Genomic DNA, 17,870 nt, shown 5'->3' on the forward strand with positions numbered 1-17,870 from the left:
ATTAATCCAAAAATATCTTTCTGAAAATTGAGAGATACTGACAAGATAATTAGAAATAGTGTAAGACTCTCATTCCAAGGAAAAAACAAAATCAGGGTTTCTTTTTTCATAGAAATTGTTTTTCTGTCAGTTTTCTTTGACCCATACATTATTGACAAGAAAATGTTTCCACCTTGTGCCTTTTCTTTTGCTAACTTTTGACCTTTGGTTTTTCAAATACCTATTCGTCTACACATAGGTAGGCTGCTCTTCTTTCTGTTCTTTGTTCACTGACTATCCTCAGGAGGAAATGATCACTCATTAGCCCAGGAGAAAAGCAAGGTTTGTGCATCATTACAAAATAAATGAATGCATTTATCTTTTTAAAATCAGATATAATAATCTAAATATATGTTAAGGCTGTCTATAAAGATTATAAAGATGAGAGAGTGTGGGAAGTTAAAGAATTCGGTAAATTAGAAAAACTTAAGAGGAACAGGTACTAGTGAAGAAAATATTAACTATATAGTATACCCAATTGATTTTAATATAGCATCAATGGAGCATCAATGCAAAAAAAAAAAAAAACTATATCCATGGAATTTAGTTGACTTTAATTTTGTAGGACATCCAGTGTTTCAGGACTCCCCTAAATTAAATAACATAGTTCAACAAACAAAGGAATTTAAAAATAGAGAAAAAAAGTGGTGAACGACCAAGTTGATGTTAAGAAATATTCCTGATTGATAATAATTAGAATAGTAATTTTTAATTTTGGTGTGTGAGACAGCATCATTAGCTAATGAAAGGTTTATGCAAACTCTCAATATACTATAACATTAAAATTATAAAAAGCTAGGCATAATTTTAAGAACAAAACAAATGACAGGGGATCAAAACTATAAAAAGATTCAGAATCACAGAACTAGGGACAAAGGGGTATAATAACTATCAAATATAAAACCATAAAGGTCAAGGAAATGGACATTTGACAAATCAAAATGAGATTCATTGAGATGAGAGATGAGAATTGAGAGTTATGTCAAAAACTATAGAAAATTTTAATATTTATGAAAAGGCCCATTGTTCATATATAGAAGAAACCTCAGTTCATCTTGATAAAATAGAGTTGAAGAAAGTGAATGTACATTTGCTTAAATGAATTTCACAAAAATTCCTTTATTTTATGCCTGAAAATCTTCTCAAGCATATTTTGCTATTTTTAATAGAGAAAAGCAAACAAAAGGGGAATCTTTATTACAACTGCAAATCAATTATGTGTTCATATTCTGGGAAAAACATTGCCTGCATATATAATATACAAAATTAGCTCACATAGAATTTCTGATTTACATAAGATACACATAAACAATCACAGACGGATATAAAATGCAGAAATATATATATATATATATTTATTTATTTATTTGGTGAGTGTGTGCATGCTAATAATATTTTCCTAGCAGAAAACTAAAACTCTGAGCCTTTAAATGATAATTAAAAAGAAATTAAAAAATTAATAAACTCTGTATATTACTGCCTAACATTTACTTATTTATTTTAATGTATTTTTTTAATTTTTAAAGATTTACTTGTTTATTTTAGAGAGAGAGTTTGGTGGGGAGGGGCAAGAGAGATTCTTTAGCAGAATCTGCACTGAGTGGGTAATGTAATGCAGGGTTCAATCTCATTAGATTGTCCCATGCTTAACTAACTGAGCCATTGGGGTGCCCAATACTACCTAACATTTCAAACTTCTTGTTCTACCTCAAGAATTGACTTCACAGGTGTGGTTTTATTATCTATAAAATGGGTATAAAAATACTTATCCTATTATGTATTGATTAAATAAGGAATTATCTGTAAAATATTTAACTCTACTCCAGAAATATAGTAAATCTTTCATAAAAGTAAATATTATTAAGAAATTGTTATGAGAATTGGGGAATAGAATGCTTATACTACCAAAGTTGCTTTTGTTAGTAATACTGAATGATAAACATACTAGTCACTTGCTAATACACTAAGGAAGAGCTGAAAATGAAGAATTCATATTTTTAATTTGATAAATTGGCCTTATCCAAATGAATGTAACTATTACCAGAAGTTTTCATTTTTGTTTATGGATAATTTCTTGAATCAGTTGATGAATGCTTGTTTTGACTATCCTGTATATGTTTTTGACTCTACAGAAAGGAATTATAAAGTCAATCGTATGTCCAATGTATCTCTTCTTCAAAGTGTAGTAACTAATTTCTCTCAAAGGCCAATTATTTAATGTCCTAATATTTATGGCAGACTAAGTATGAATCCAGGATCATTGGAAGTTCTATGTATATCACAGGTAGATAAAAACATGATGAGATTAAAATTTTTATTTCCTAGAAACTCACATTCTTTAGACCTATCTAGAAAATCAACTGATTATGTATGAAACTGTGGCATCATCCAGTTTATGTTTTTCCATCTGGTCCAAAGAATAGTGTCTGTTCAATCTCTTGCTAAAACAATACACAATAGTTGGCTATTTTCTGTATTTACTAGTTTTGTAATTCTGTTAATATGGAAGTTTGGCTAATTGGATATCCACTCATTCATTTATACATTCAGTTACAATTTCTAAAGATAGACAGTAATGTATTATTAATGAATCCATGTTCATATTTGATGATCATTATTTACTAAGTGCTTGCAAATTATCAGTTCTATAAGCAGTCCATGATTTTGCTGGTCTTTGATTTTCAGAATTAAATCTTTAGCATTTGAAATTTCCAATAGGGATCCCTGGATGGCTTATCTGTTTAGTGCCTGCCTTCGGCCTGGGGCGTGGTCCTGGAGTCCCAGGATCGAGTCCTACATCAGGCTCCCTGTATGGAGCCTGCTTTTCTCTCTGCCTGTATCTCTGCCTCTCTCTCTTTCTCTCTCTCTCATGAATAAATAAATAAAATCTTTTAAAAAATAAAATAATTTCCAATAGCGTTTTCCTCATTTTAATTGTCTGCGCAGAATATCCCATCCCTTGAGGGAGCAACTATGAAGACTAAAGCATTAAAGAGGTAGGTGAATTTGGCATAAATTGTAGGGTAGTCAACAAGTAATTTTTCTTTTAAACAAAAAAATCCAATTTTTGGCATTTTTCTCTTCTAAATTCTCCAGTATCTAAACCATGGTTTTAGAGGTGGACTTCCTGGGTTTGAATCCCAATCCCAAAGCAACATCTCTGGATTTTAGTTACTTCCTCAGTAAGTGTGGATATAGTAATACTTGAATCATGGGTTGTTGCGAAGAGAAGATTAAACGTTTTCATGAAGCGTCTAATACAGGATGCGAAACATTGTAGAAACAGTACATTGGAGAAGGTGTCATTATTGTTATTCTATCCATCCGACTTCAAGCATCCACAAGGAGAAGAACTTTAGCTCTTTGTTCAGCTTTCTCCACTTCTTGTCTCTAACTGTGGTACAGGTTTGGGGCCATGTCCAGGGGCATGGGGGCTGGGTGGGCACTTAGGGTAGAATAAATACAAACTGATGGTACAGTGGCTTCCGAGCAGGCTGGGGAAATGGAGTAGAGAGCCGTGCTGAGAGGATAGGGGGTGAGGTAGGCAGAGGAAGGCCCGAGAACTTTGGGGCCCATGCATGAGGTAAGGCATTACCGAGAGGAAGGAGTTGGTTGGTTCCTTTGCTTCAAGTCCAGATACACCACTTGTAACCGAATGAGGACAACGATGTCAGCCGAGCCTTTTAAACACCCACGGTCTCCAGTGCATTGGTCTGAAGTCATCTCTCCAGGACAGGAGGAAGTTAGCAGGCCTCAGGGAAAGACAGTGCTCATCACTATCTTTTCTGATTCAGAGCCACTCTCCTATCCCAAGCAGTTCCCACTCAAGCACATGGGATTCTCTAAAATTGGCTTATAGAGGCCTAAACCTTTTTATTTTGGAAGCAAAATCTTAGAAATAAAAGCTTAAAATGCAAATGAACTGAAATAACCAATCTGTTTCTAATATATAGGAGAGGGATGAAGAAGCCAAAAGGCATCTGGAACTTTGTCTCGACTGTGTTTTATCTCTCCACTATGGGCTGATTTAAAAAAAAAATCAGATTTATTGAGGTATAATTTACTTATAATAGTGTTCTCAATAGGTCTGATTTTGTTGAGGCACAAGACGGCACTTCTTTAACTGCTCTCCTGGACACCTGTGCAAAAGCTATTGAGACTGCAGTGCAAGGTATTTCTGAAATCTAGCTTCCCATACTCTAGCTATGTTGGAATGGAACCAGTTATCACATCAATGGCTCAGAAGGAATCCCGAGAGCAGCCAATTCCACTGTATTTCTATGATTTTGACAGAAAATGGAGCCTCTCGTGCCTCCCAATGCCAGTGCTATTGCTCTGGGCCTCCTCACATCCCATTTCCTCTCTACATTTTAAAACACTCCCATGCCTTTAATGTTGGGGTTAGTCATTAATGGAGCAGTCATGGGCACATTTTGCCTACTAACTGGTCTGGAGAGCTGCTTTGACATGAGTCTAATAGTACAAGAATGTATCTGTCCCCCCATGATTCCTCTCCTTCCACACACTTTAGAATGTTATTCCTTGATAAAGAGTAAATTCTATAAGGGCACAGGTTTTGTGTTATTCAATAATGTGGACCAAGTAACCGGAACAGTTCCTCTTGTTAGTAGGTAGTCAATAAATATTAATAGAATGAATAGAGCTTTTGATCATTCTTTAACAAATTATATAGTTATGCAGTAATATCACAACTAATGACTAAAAAATACTTTCCGTCTTTGAGTTTATATTCTGATGTGTATAGGGGCATTGGAAAAGGCAAAACAAACAAATAAGCAAACAATTCCAGAATAGAATAGAAGTAAATATAATTTCAGGCTGCCATTATACTATGAAGAAAATAAATCAAGCTAAGAAAATAGAGTGACACGTAGGGAGTGTTTGCCTATGTGAGATAGGGTGGTCAAGACAGTCCTCTTTGGGAAGGCAAATCAGGGCAGGATATTGAGTGATGTGAAGATTTCACATATCAAAAGATTTGGGAGTAGGCAAGAGTAATAGAAAGTATAAAGGTTCTGAAGTAGGAGCATGTTTTGTGAATCTGAGAGCGAGTGGTTGGAGATAATGCCAGGGAGCTAAGCAACTTCTCTATTGTATGGGTCTTATAGGTTATGCTAAGGATTTGGGATTTTATTTTAAACATACTAAATCCGCAGGAGAGTTTGGAGTGAGAAGGTCACATGATCTCATTTACAGGATTGAAGATCACTGATTAAAAGGCTACCTGGTGAAGAGACTGACTAGGAGGCTTCTGCAGCATCACATGAGGGGTGACAGTGGATTGAACAAGCGTGGCGGCTGTAGGGTGGAACTCAGTTTCTGGATACATTATTAAGATCGAGTTTTGAAGGTGGATTCGATGTGGGTAAGGAAGAGAGGAATTAAGCTTCCTCAACTGAACTGGGGAAATCTATCTTGCTGTTAAGTGTTTCCTCAGGGAAGGGAGTGAGCTGATATATTTATTATAATTCCCTGAAAACTCAAAAAGAAAACGATCATTTAAAAAACTAGTATGCATTTTTTCTTTGAATATTTTTGATTTTGAAAAATGTTAAAGAAGAAGTTGAAAAAAATGGTACACAATGGGTAACTAGATACCCATTGCATACATCCACCCACCAATTGTTAATATTTTGCAACCTTTGCTTTTTTTCTTTCCATGTATATGCAAACACACATAATTTTCCTTCCGAAGCATTTGGAAGCATGCTGCAGATATCACGTGACTGTACTTCTAATATTTCAGCATGTGTTTACTGAAAACAAGGAAATTCTCTTACATAAGCACAAGACCAGAGAAATCTGACATTGGTACAATGATGGTAATTTAATATACAGTCCATAATAACATTTTCTCAGTTGTCCAATAATGTTCCTATTTTTCACTTACCCTTGAGTCAATCAAGGGTCATTCATTGCCTGACATTATTTTTCTTTAGTCTCCTTCAATCTGGAGAAGGGGTTGGCAATTTATTTATTTATTCACTTATTGTAAAAGCTTAGATAGTAAGTATTTTAGGCTTTGCAGGCCACATGTGGTCTTTGTTTTAACTATTCATCTCTGCCATTATGGGCAAAAGACGCCATCAATGATATGTAGATTATGAGTGTGATTATGTACTAATAAAACTTTATTTGTGGATTATGAAATTTGAATTTTATATAAATTTCTTGACTCATGAAATATTATTCTTCTTGTGACTCCTCCCCCAAATTAAAAAATATAACCATGCTTGCTTGTGGGCTACAAAAACAAGCAGCAGACTGGACTTGTCCCCTGGCCTATAGTTTTCCAATCCCTAATCTAGTACAATTCTCTCACCTTTTTTATTGTTTTTAATGGCATTGACATGTTTGAAAAGTGCAGGCCTGTTATCATGTTGAATGTCAAAACCAGACTCATCTGATTGATTTCTTCATTTTTAAATACAGGGTCATTATCTTTGGCAAGGATGTGTAAGAGGTAGTGCTGTCTTTCTCACACATACATCACATGTCAAAGTGTATGCATGATATCAGTTTGTCCTATCATTTGTAATGTTCTTTTCCCTTCTTTACTTCAGTTTTGTGAGTATAAAATAGGATGTTCTTATTGATCTGACTATATCCATATCAAGAGTGCCTATAAACAGTGAGATTTTATAATGAGAAACCCAAGAATACCCAATGGAAAAAAAACTGTATGAAGAGATGATTAACCACCATGAACCTTGTGCACTGCTGATGGGCATACTGTTACTAAAAGATAAACATTTATAAATGAATGATTTTTATATCATTCTTATTTTTACTTTACGAAAAGTTTTTTGATATTATATACAAAAAATTGGGTCAATCACATTTCTCAGTTCATGGTGTGCTATTATCTCCTGTCCCTGCAGAGCCTTTCATTTTCTCCTTTTTTTCAATCTTCCTCTCCCTCCCAAGCAGAAATCCACTCTACTGCATTTGAAGATACAAGTATGTGAACAATATTAAATGTTATTTTGTATTAGTATGTTATAAATTGATATAAGTGACAGCGTATTATAATCTCATTGTTTTTCTTTTTTTTATCTCATTGTTTTTCTGACTCACTTATTCCCCACCATGTTCCTAAGATTTATCCATATTGTTCTTTGTGTTGTTTTGCTTTGAGCATAATATTCCACAGTCTACATCTTTTGTATCTATTTATTTCCCTAGCAAAGTGAACTTATGTTGCTTCCAACTTCTTTTTACCACACACAATGCTACGATGAGCATCGTCATACATCACTCCTGCTGTGTCTCTGCACATATTTCTCTGGGTCATGTACTTGCTGGGTCATAGTGTTTACTCAGCCTGCAGTACGCTGAGCACTGCCAGTCAACTTTTCATGCGTGTCTGCCAATGATTCACAAGATTCCTATTTCTCCACATTCTCACTAATATTTGTCATTATTTCTAGTTTGGGCCTAAGTGATTGGTATAAAGGGATGCTCTCTTTTCATAAAATTATCTTTCTACTGGGTACTCTTGGGTTTCTTTTACTTACTGATGCAAGAGCTCCTTATATCTTATAAACTGATAGTTTTTGATGCATTTATTATATGAAATAAAGTAGGATTCAGAGAGAGAAAGGAGGAGGAGGAGAGAGAACAAATATAGCAGAATGTTGACAGTTACTGAATCCATTTGGAGTTTATATGTGTCTCATCCTACTATTCTTTTTACTTTAATCTTTTTTTTAAGGCAAATTGAACTCCAATAAAAAATATGTATAGTAAAAAAGAAATAAAAAATTTAAAAAAAGTTCCAGCAAAGCAGATATTAAAGGATCTATATGATCAATCACTATTCTTGCTGAGCTTATTCAAATAATGAGGCCAGCTTTGTTAAAACTGGACTTGTTTTACAAATGACTTAGTCTTGAATTGGCTATCTTTAGAAATAAGGGTGATTTTAGAGAGAAAAATTATGTTTCAGTAATATGTCTTTATGGGTATTAAATTCTACTTCTGATTGTCAAAAAAAGCTTTATTTATTTATTTTAGAGGGAGAATATGCTTGTGCCTGCAAGTAGGAGAGGGGCAGTGGGAGAGGGAGAGAGAGAATCTTCAAGCAGACTCCCTATTGAGTGTGGAGCCAGTGTGGGGCTCAATCCCCCAATTTATAAGATCATGACCTGAGCCAAAACCAAGAATCAGACACTCAACTGACTGAGCCACCCAGGTGCTCCTTGCTTTACTATATTCTCAAAAAGGCCTATATTAGGACAGCCCCAATGGCTCAGTGGTTTGGTGCTACCTTCAGCCCGGGGTATGATCCTGGAGATCAGGGATCCAGTCCCATGTCAGGCTCCCTGCATGGAGTCTGCTTTTTTCTCTGCCTGTGTCTCTGCCTCTCTCTCTCTCTGTCTGTCATGAATAAATAAAATCTTTTAAAAACAAAGGCCTATATTAAAAATTTGGCTATAGTTCTTTTTCTTTGCATCAATAGAGCTCTCAAATGCTAATATATTTACCTGTGGAGCTGAAACATAGAAAGTATTTATATATTCATTCAACTATTGAAGAAATTGTTATTGATAAACCACTATCAGGCAGATAATCTTCTGAGTAGTGCCAATACAGTGGTGAATGAGACAAAATCTAATTTTTTTTAAAGATTATTTATTTATTTATTTGTGTGAGACAGAGAGAGAGCGAGTACACAAGTGGGTGTGGGGTGGGGAGAGACAGAAGGAGAGGGTGAAGCAGACTCTCTCCTGAGCAGGAAGCCTGACATGGGGCTGGATCTCAGGACCCTGAGGTCATGACCTTTGCCAAAGGCAGACACTTAACAGCCTGAGTGACAGAGCCACCCAAGCACCCCCAAAGTACCTAATTCTAAGGAAGTGAGTCCTGAGTCAAGTGAAAGGATATGGCCAATAAATAAATAAATAAATCAGTAAATGAAAAAGATAACTTCATGTAGTAACATACTCTGAAATAAATAAAACAGAGTATATGATAGCGACTGAGAAGGCCTTGATTTACTTTGTGAAATGAATGGACGGAGTGAGTAAAGAACTTCTAGGTTAAAGACAGACTGAGGTGATAGAGTATCATGGACTTTGGAATCAGATCTGGGTTCAAACTCTAGTCTTCTCACCAGGTTAGGATTCAGATAGACTTGCATTTAGCTCTTATTCCATTCTGTGGCAAATAACAAACGCTGAACCAATGTTCTTTTGCTCCTGTTTTATCAGTCACTGAATAGAAAAGTGAAACGCCAGTAGGAGGGTGTGCAACAGAAACAGGAAAGAAAGTAGAGTGAGTTATGAACAAAACATCAGAAAAAGAGAAGGAAAAGTGGCATCTGGATGAAAAAGCCAGATGGAAGTGAAAGGCAGGGAGGAAGATGGGGGCAGAAATACCCAGGTTCAGGGGCATCTGGGGGGCTCAGATGGTTAAGCATATGCCTTTGGCTCAGGTCCTGATCTCAGGGTCCTGGGAATGAACCCTGTGTTGGGTTCCCTGCTCTGAGGAGTCTGCTTCTCCCCTTCTGCCCCTGCCTCTTTTTCTAAAACAACTCTTAAAAAAAAAATAGAAAGAAATGCCCAGTTTGGTGAGGGGATTGGTAGCATTTATTATGGAAAACAGAGATCTCTTTGATCAAGGCTGATTTAGAATTGGTGCCATTAGTAAACATCGGTTGAGAAGCCAGATCCCCCCTTTGATAACTGTTTGAGTTCATGAGATAATATTAACAGTAGCTCTTTTCCCTAACTCACTTTTTAAGGAAGCTCACTGACTTGATAATGCCAGGATAATGTGTTAGTGTGACACTCCAGAAATGTGCAGGGGTTTAAGTAAAATGGACAGATCAGGGGAGAACAGGTCATGATTACGGGTGAGCTTGAGAAAAGGGCCAGAACTATTACTCAGAGAACTGTCTGGCAACCTTTCCATTCTATGCTTTGATTTTAAGAGGTTTTCAAATTTAGTTCTTATAATTCACAACAGGTTAGAAATTGGCAGCTGTTTCTTAGACCAGATGTAGTTTTCATTAAAAGATATTTTGATTGGAAATGGTCTCTTTAGAGTAGCAAAAGAAGGGGGTGTGTGTGGAGAATCGTACTGATATTATCCTGCAGATTTTTTTAAATTAAGAAAATATTCTAATCCATAAATATGTGAATTAGAAAACGAGTATCATATAGCTCCACGGCTATATGTGGGAACTCAAGTATGGCAAGAAAGTGAAGAGGGGCTTAGATAGGTCCAGAATTAGTTCCTATTGATATAGGCATACATAGCTAGAGGAGATCAGAAACCAAGAGAGTAAATGAAAATTAGTGACGGATATCCGAGCTCAGAGATTTCTGATATTTTCAACTCTGGTCATTGAAAAGGAAAGTCATTGGCTAACACTTCAACAGGAAGTCAGAGAAACAAGAAGTTGTACAGAGTTCAATTTACACAGCCCAGCGCTTGAACTGGGTACCACGTGCTAAATAAATGAATGAACATATCAGAGGCACCAAAATTAACAGAGCTGACTTTCCCATAATGATAATAAAAAATTTTATTTCTGTCCATCTAGAATCCATCCTGGATACAACATCCCAATTTTTCTCTGATGAGAAAAACTTTCTGCGCCACCCGTTCTCTACTCATGTGCTTCTGCTGATCTACTTCCTGCTCAGAGTGACACTTGACTCAGTCTAGAGCAATCAGTTATAAGTTATAATCCCAGCTTCATGATTGGTTCAGAGGAAGACACACGGCCCAAATCTTCCAATTAGGACTGACCCAGGGATTTTTGCTGGGGTGACTGGGAAGGACTTACATTCTAGACTCTGGTCTTGCTGGGAGTATAGCATGTGAGCTTGAAGCCACCAGCAGCAGTGTTGTCACCTGAAATGTGGAACCTGTCTAAGCATTGAAAAGCATCGATAAAGCACAGGAAAAGAGCTCGAATTCATCCTAATGTCATCATCTGGCCCCTTGCATTCTCTTGTGCCTGGATTTCTACACTGGACTATTCAGCCAATCAATTCCTGGTTTCCTCAAACCAGCTCTTGGCTATGAGTGATCAGAGCAGGAGGAATCTTAACAAATATGGAGAATGTATGTATTTTATTATATGCTAGGCAGTAACTAAAACATAATATGATGATTCTTTTCTATTTCAGAAGATAGATAATCTGGATTTATTCTTTTACTTAAATCCATAATAGTTTGATGTTTTCTGTTTTCTATCTTGCTACAGTACTGAGTAATAGTTAGTGATATGAAAGTCCTTTCATGGCCTTTCCATTAACATGGAAAATAAAAATTTCAGCAGATGAATGCTATATTCTTAAAGTATATGCTATTTTAATTGATGATTCCAATTTAATTTGGGGAACTCAAAGTAGAATGAGTATGAACCTTTAAATAAGTGTACTACTTATAATAATAATTGTGTAATTTGCACTCTGCAACGTCTACAAAATTCTAAGTAGACATCTTATTTGGTAAAATGCTTGTAGGTAAGGCAGTGTCTTATAGGTTAACAATTCCCTTAGTTGTCGACGAGCCATTTAGTACAATGGTCCACGATATAAAAATGAGTGAAAAAAAGATTTTGATGAGTTAAACCAGACACTGGAATATTCATACAATAAAACTTCTATATAGTTTACACCAGTCTAAAATATTTCATCCAAGGGTATATGATTATGAGTGGTACAATTTGGATTTAGAGAAATCAGGAGGAGAATGCTTCCTGTTTGGACATTGAGGTGGGCAGAAAATGGCTCCCTTAAGATGTCTGTGTCTTATTCCCTAGAATCTCTGAATATGTTACTTTACATGAAAAGAACTTGGCAGATGTGATTATGGTTACGGCCTTGATATGGAGAGGGACACCTGCGTGGCTCAGTGGTTGACCGTCTGCCTTCTGCTCAGGTCCTGATCCCAGGGTCCTGCAATTAAGTCCTTCATCGGGCTCCCCGCAGGGAGCCTACCTCTCCCTCTGCCATGTCTCTGCCTCTCTCTGTGTCTCTCATGAATAAATAAATTTTAAAAAATCTTTAAAAAAAGGATCTTGAGATGGAGAGATTATCCTGCATTATCTGGGTGAGCCCAATTTAATCACATGATTCATTAAAAGTGGAGAACCTTTCTTGACTGTGGTCTAAAGAAGGGAGAGAGGGAAAAGCTGTGACTAAAGTAGAATAGTCAGAGACTTGCAGTGCTGGCTTTGAAGATAGAGGAAGGAGAGTGGGGCAAGAGCCAAGGAATTTGGATGGCTTCTAGAGTCTGGAAAAGGCAAGGAAATGGATCTGCCCAAGAGCATTTAGAAAGAAATGCTGCTCTGTTGACACCTTGGCTTTAGCCCCATGAGACCTATGTTGGACTTCTAATCTACACAACTGCAAGGTAATAAATTTGTGTCATATTAAGTCATTAAGTTTTCAGTAATTTGTTCCAGTGCAATAGGAAGTAATACAGCCATTAATGCTTTTTGTCAGAGCAGAGTTGCATTCAACCATATAGTTTACAACCTCACAGTGGCCCAAACTATGTAGTGAAAATGTTTGCCTCTTTATACGTACGTGCATAGGTGAGGTCATAGTTTCCCTGCTGATACGTTTCTATAAAAAACAAATAAAAAGAAAATAAAAATAAGAAGTAACATACACCTAAGATCACAATCTGTTTTTTTTTTTTTTGTTTTTTGTTTTTGTTTTTTTTTACAATTTGGTTTTAATTGACCAACTTGCTTGAGTTTTCAGGCATCCCAAAGCAATCTGAGTCCATATTTCTTTTTGTAATTAGCCAGTATTTTACCTGTAGTCCAAAGAATTAGTCAGCGGTAGAAGCCATGGCGCAGAGTTTAAGTACAAGAAATAGCTCCTTAAAAACGCAATTGGGAAATATTCATTACCAGCGATCACACTACTTAGATGCCAGGATGAGTACATTAGATTTTCTAAAGAAATAGAGTGCATCAAGTTTTGATAGCAATGGGAATTGAGGAGATAACAGAATCTCAGAATTCTAAAAGATCTCAGATGTCACTGAGACCAGTGATTTTCAAACTTGGTCATGAACAACTTTGGGGAGCTTTTCAAAAATAAAAATTTCCTGATTTCATGTCAGGTATATCAAATCAGATTTTCGGTGGTGGTCTTGATAGTTCAGATTTTTAAAAAGAGCTCTTCATGTGATTCTGATATGAATGACAAATATTTTGGATCCACTTAGTCTTTCTAGTTTTCTCCATAGAGTATCATGTTGTCTGGGAACAGCGAAAGTTCGACTTCTTCCTCGCCAATTTGGATGCCCTTTATTTCTTTTTGTTGCCTGACTGCTGAGGCTGGCACTTCCAGTACTGTGTTAAATAACAGTGGTGAGAGAGCAATCCTTTTCTTGTTCCTGACCATAGAAGGAAAGCTTTCTGTTTCTCCCCATTGAGGCCTATATTAGCTGTGGGTCTTTCTTATACGGCTTTTATGATGTTGAGTTAGGTTCCCTCTAACCCTCTAACCCTACTTTGTTGAGGGTTTTTTTCTTTTCTTTTAAATCAAGAATGGATACTGTACTTTGTCAAATGCTTTTTGACATCCTTTTATTAATGTGGTGTATGATGTTGATTGGTTTGTGAATATTGAATCACCCTTGCAGCCCAGGAATAAATCCCATTTGATGGTGGTGAGTGATTCTTCTCATGTACCATTGGATTCCATTTGCTAGTATCTTGTTGAGAATTTTTGCATCTATATTCTTTTGGGATATTGGCCTGTAATTCTCCTTTTTAGTGGGGTCTTTGTCTAGTTTTAGAATGGAGGTAATGCCAACTTTAAGAATGAGTTTGGTAGTTTTCCTTCCATTTCTATTTTTTGGAAGAGTTTGAGAACAGGTACTAACTCTTCTTAAGTTGTTTCGTGGAATTCCCCGGGAAAGCCATCTAGCCCTGGACTTTGGTTTGTTGGGAGATTTTTGATTATTGGTTCAATTTCTTTGCTGGTTATTGGTATGCCCAAATTTTCTATTTCTCCCTGTTTCAGTTTTGGTAGTTTATATGTTTCTAGGAATTTATCCATTTCTTCCAGATTGCCCAATTTGTTAGCATATAATTTTTCATAATATTCTCATAATTATTTGTATTACTGTAAGTTTGGTTGTGATCACTCCTCTTTCCTTTGTGATTTTATTTATTTGGATCTTTGCTGTTTTCTTTTTGATAAGTCTTGCCAGAGGTTTATCAATTTTGTTAGTTCTTTCAAAGAACAAGCTCCTGGTTTCATTGATCTGTTCTATTTTTTTTGTTGTTTCTATATCATTTATTTCTGCTATAATCTTATTACTTTCTTCTATTGGTTTTAGGCTTCATTTGTTTTTCTTTTTCTAGCTCCTTTAACTATAAGGTTGGTTGTGTATTTGATATTTTTCTTGCTTTTTGCAGTAGGCTGGTATTGTTATATACTTCCCTCTTATGAACTCTTTTGCTTGATCCCAAGTTTTGGACCATCGTGTTTTCATTTTCATTTGTTTCCATGTACTTTTAAATTTCTTATTTAATTTCCTGGTTAACCCGTTCACTCTTTAGTAGGATGTTCTTTAACCTCCATGTATTTGTGGTCTTTCCAATTTTTTTCCTGTGATTGACCTCAAGTTACATAGCTTTGTCATTGGAAAATATGCATGGTATGATGTCAATCTTCTTGTACTGGTTGAGGCCAGATTTGTGAACCAGTATGCGATCTATCCTAGAGAATGTCCCATGTGCACTTGAAAAGAATGTATATTCTGCTGCTTTTGGATGAAATGTTCTGAATATATCTGTTAAGTCCATCTGGTCCAGTGTATCATTCAAAGCCATGCTGATCTGCTTAAATGATCTGTCCATTAATGGAGGTAGGGTGTTAAAGGCCCCTACTATTATTGTATTATTATTAATTAGTTTCTTTAGGTTTATTATTAATTGTTTTATATATTTGTGTGTGCTCCCAAACTGGAGCATGACTATTTATAATCATTAGGCCTTTTTTTTTGGATAGACCAACAAAAATTTATTTGATATAGTTTTCTTCATCTCTTGTTACACTCTTTGGTTTAACATCTAGTTTGTCTGATGTGAATATGGGTACTCTGGCCTTCTTTTGACATCCATTAGCATGAAAAATCACTCTCTATTCCCTCACTTTCAATCTGCAGATGTCTTTACGTTTAAAATGGATCTCTTGTAAGCAGCATGTGTCTTGTTTTTTTTTTTTTTTTTTTAAATCCATTCTGACACCCCTCATCTTTTGATTGGAGCATTTAGTCCATTTACATTCAGAGTGATTGATAGACTTGAATTTATTGCTATTGTATTTACTTGTTAAATTGTTGTTTCCTGAGATTTTTTTCTGTTGCTTTCTAGTCTTTGGTCTTTTTTTATGACTCAAAGAATCCCCTTTAATATTTCTTGCACAGCTGGTTTAGTGGTCGTAAACTCCTTTAGTGTTTTGTCTTGTCTTGTTCTTTCCTCCTTTCTTTCTTTCTTTCTTTCTTTCTTTCTTTCTTTCTTTCTTTCTTTCTTTCTTTCTCTTTCTTTCTTTCTTTCTTTCTTTCTTTCTTTCTTTCTTTCTTTCTTTCTTTCTTTCTTTCTTTCTTTCTTCTTTCTCTTTCTTTCTATTCACAATGACAGCCTTGCTCGATAGAGCATATTGCATATTTTTTCCCATTCAGCATGCATATTTTTTCCCATTCAGCATGTTGAATCTATCATGCCACTTTCTTCTGGCCTGCCAATCTCTGTGGGGGGATCTGATACTCACCTTATTTGTCTTCCTTTGTAAGTCAGGGATTTCTTTTCCCTTGCTGCTTTAGGATTTTTTTCCTTATACCTATATTTTGCAAATTTTACTATGATTTGTCTTGGTGTTGGCCTGCTTTTGTTGATTCTGATGGAAGTTCTGTATGCCTCCTGGATTTGGATATCTGTTTCCTTCCCCAGATTAGGGAGATTTTCAGCTATAATTTCCTAAATAAACCTTGTGCTCTTTTTCTCTCTCTTCTTCTTCTGGAACTCTTACATGTGAATGTTATGGTTTATGGAGTTGCTGAGTTCCCTAAGTCTCCATTCATGATCCAATATTTTTCTTTCTTTCTTTTCTTTCTTTCTTTCTTTCTTCTTTCTTTCTTTTTTTCAGCTTCATTAGTTTCTATAATTTTATCTTCTATATCAGCTATTTCATTCCTCTGCTTCTTTTATCCTTGTGGTCATTACATACAGTCAATTTTGCATCTCAATTATAGCATTTTTTTATTTCAACCTGACTAGTTTTTAGGTCTCCTATCTCTATGGTAAAGGGCTCCCTGGTATCTTCTATGCTTTTCTAAAGCCCAGCTAGTATCCTTGTGATTATTGTTTTAAATTCTGAATTGGGCATTTTCCTTATATCTGTTTCAATTAGATCCCTGCCCATGACCTTTTCTTGTTCTTTCTTTTGGGATGAATTCCTCTGTCTTGGTATTATCTTATATCTATGTCTTTGTCTTCTTCTGTGTGTTAGGAAAGCCTGTTACGTTTCCTGCTCCTGAAAGTAATGGCTTCATTAAGAAGAGGTCATGCCCTGTCCAGGGGCTGGTGCTTCAGGAAGTGTGTCTGGTATATGCTGTGTGTACTCTGCTGCTATGTTCTGGTTACTCTTTCCCTCAGATCCGTCCTCTGTAGAGTTTCTCCTTCAGGCTTTTAGAGCTTCATATTTTCACCATGGCACTAAGGATTCTAGGGCAAGATATCCTGAAATCTTAAAAGCAGATCTGCAAGCAAATCTCATCTTTGGGAAGAATCAGCACCAGTGGTGAAAATCTGCACAATTCATAATGGTCTTTACTTTAGTTGGTTTAGATTTGTCCAAGGGGCAGAATGAGCATGGAAGTTGCTCTAAGAACACCAGATAAGGGAGTGCCCATTTCTAGCTGTATTTAAAATAGTGAAATATTTTTTTCTCATCCAGTTAACAACTTTAGTTCTTACAGCTGTTTCTCATAATTAGTGTTTTTTTTTTTTTTTTTTTTTTTTAGACTCTTTTCGACTCCTGCCTTCTTCTCTGAATATCTTTGGATGGTCAATTTCCCTGCTAGAGTGTGACACCAGAAAATGATTGTGATACTTTAGGTGGTGTGTGAACAGCACAGAGTATAATAAAGTCCATTGCTTACCTAGTTCTAGTCTTTGCACTTCTGTTAATGCAGCTCAAAGAGACACTGTCTGCTTATGCCCTGCATCACCAGGTTGCCTTCAACTGAGTAGGCAGCCAATGAAAGCAGTGAGTTTTCTTTACATTAACTTTTGCAAAGCCATTACTTCCCCATCCTATTTTGTGCCTTTTTTTTTTTTTTTATTTATGATAGTCACAGAGAGAGAGAGAGAGAGAGAGAGGCAGAGACATAGGCAGAGGGAGAAGCAGGCTCCATGCACCGGGAGCCCGAAGTGGGATTCGATCCCGGGTCTCCAGGATCGCGCCCCCGGCCAAAGGCAGGCGCCAAACCGCTGCGCCACCCAGGGATCCCTCCTTTTTTTTTTTTTTAAAGCTGTAACATCATGGAATTTAAATATGGAATATAACAGATTTTGTATTTAACTTCATTAAATTTTACTTCAATTTAGTCTGTTGATAGGTGTTTTAATTTTATTTTGTAAAGTATGTTCATTGCTAGAGGGAAGGTGGGTGGGGGTGGGGTAATCTGGTGATGGGCATGAAGGAGGGCATGTGATGTAATGATCACTGGGTGTTATACACAGTAGATAAATTATTGAACACTAACATCTGAAGCTAAGTAAGTACTATATGTTATTTAATTGAATTTAAATTAAAAAGGAA

Source organism: Canis lupus, chromosome 34 (assembly GCF_048164855.1).
Source record: "Canis lupus baileyi chromosome 34, mCanLup2.hap1, whole genome shotgun sequence".
Taxonomy (NCBI): domain Eukaryota; kingdom Metazoa; phylum Chordata; class Mammalia; order Carnivora; family Canidae; genus Canis; species Canis lupus.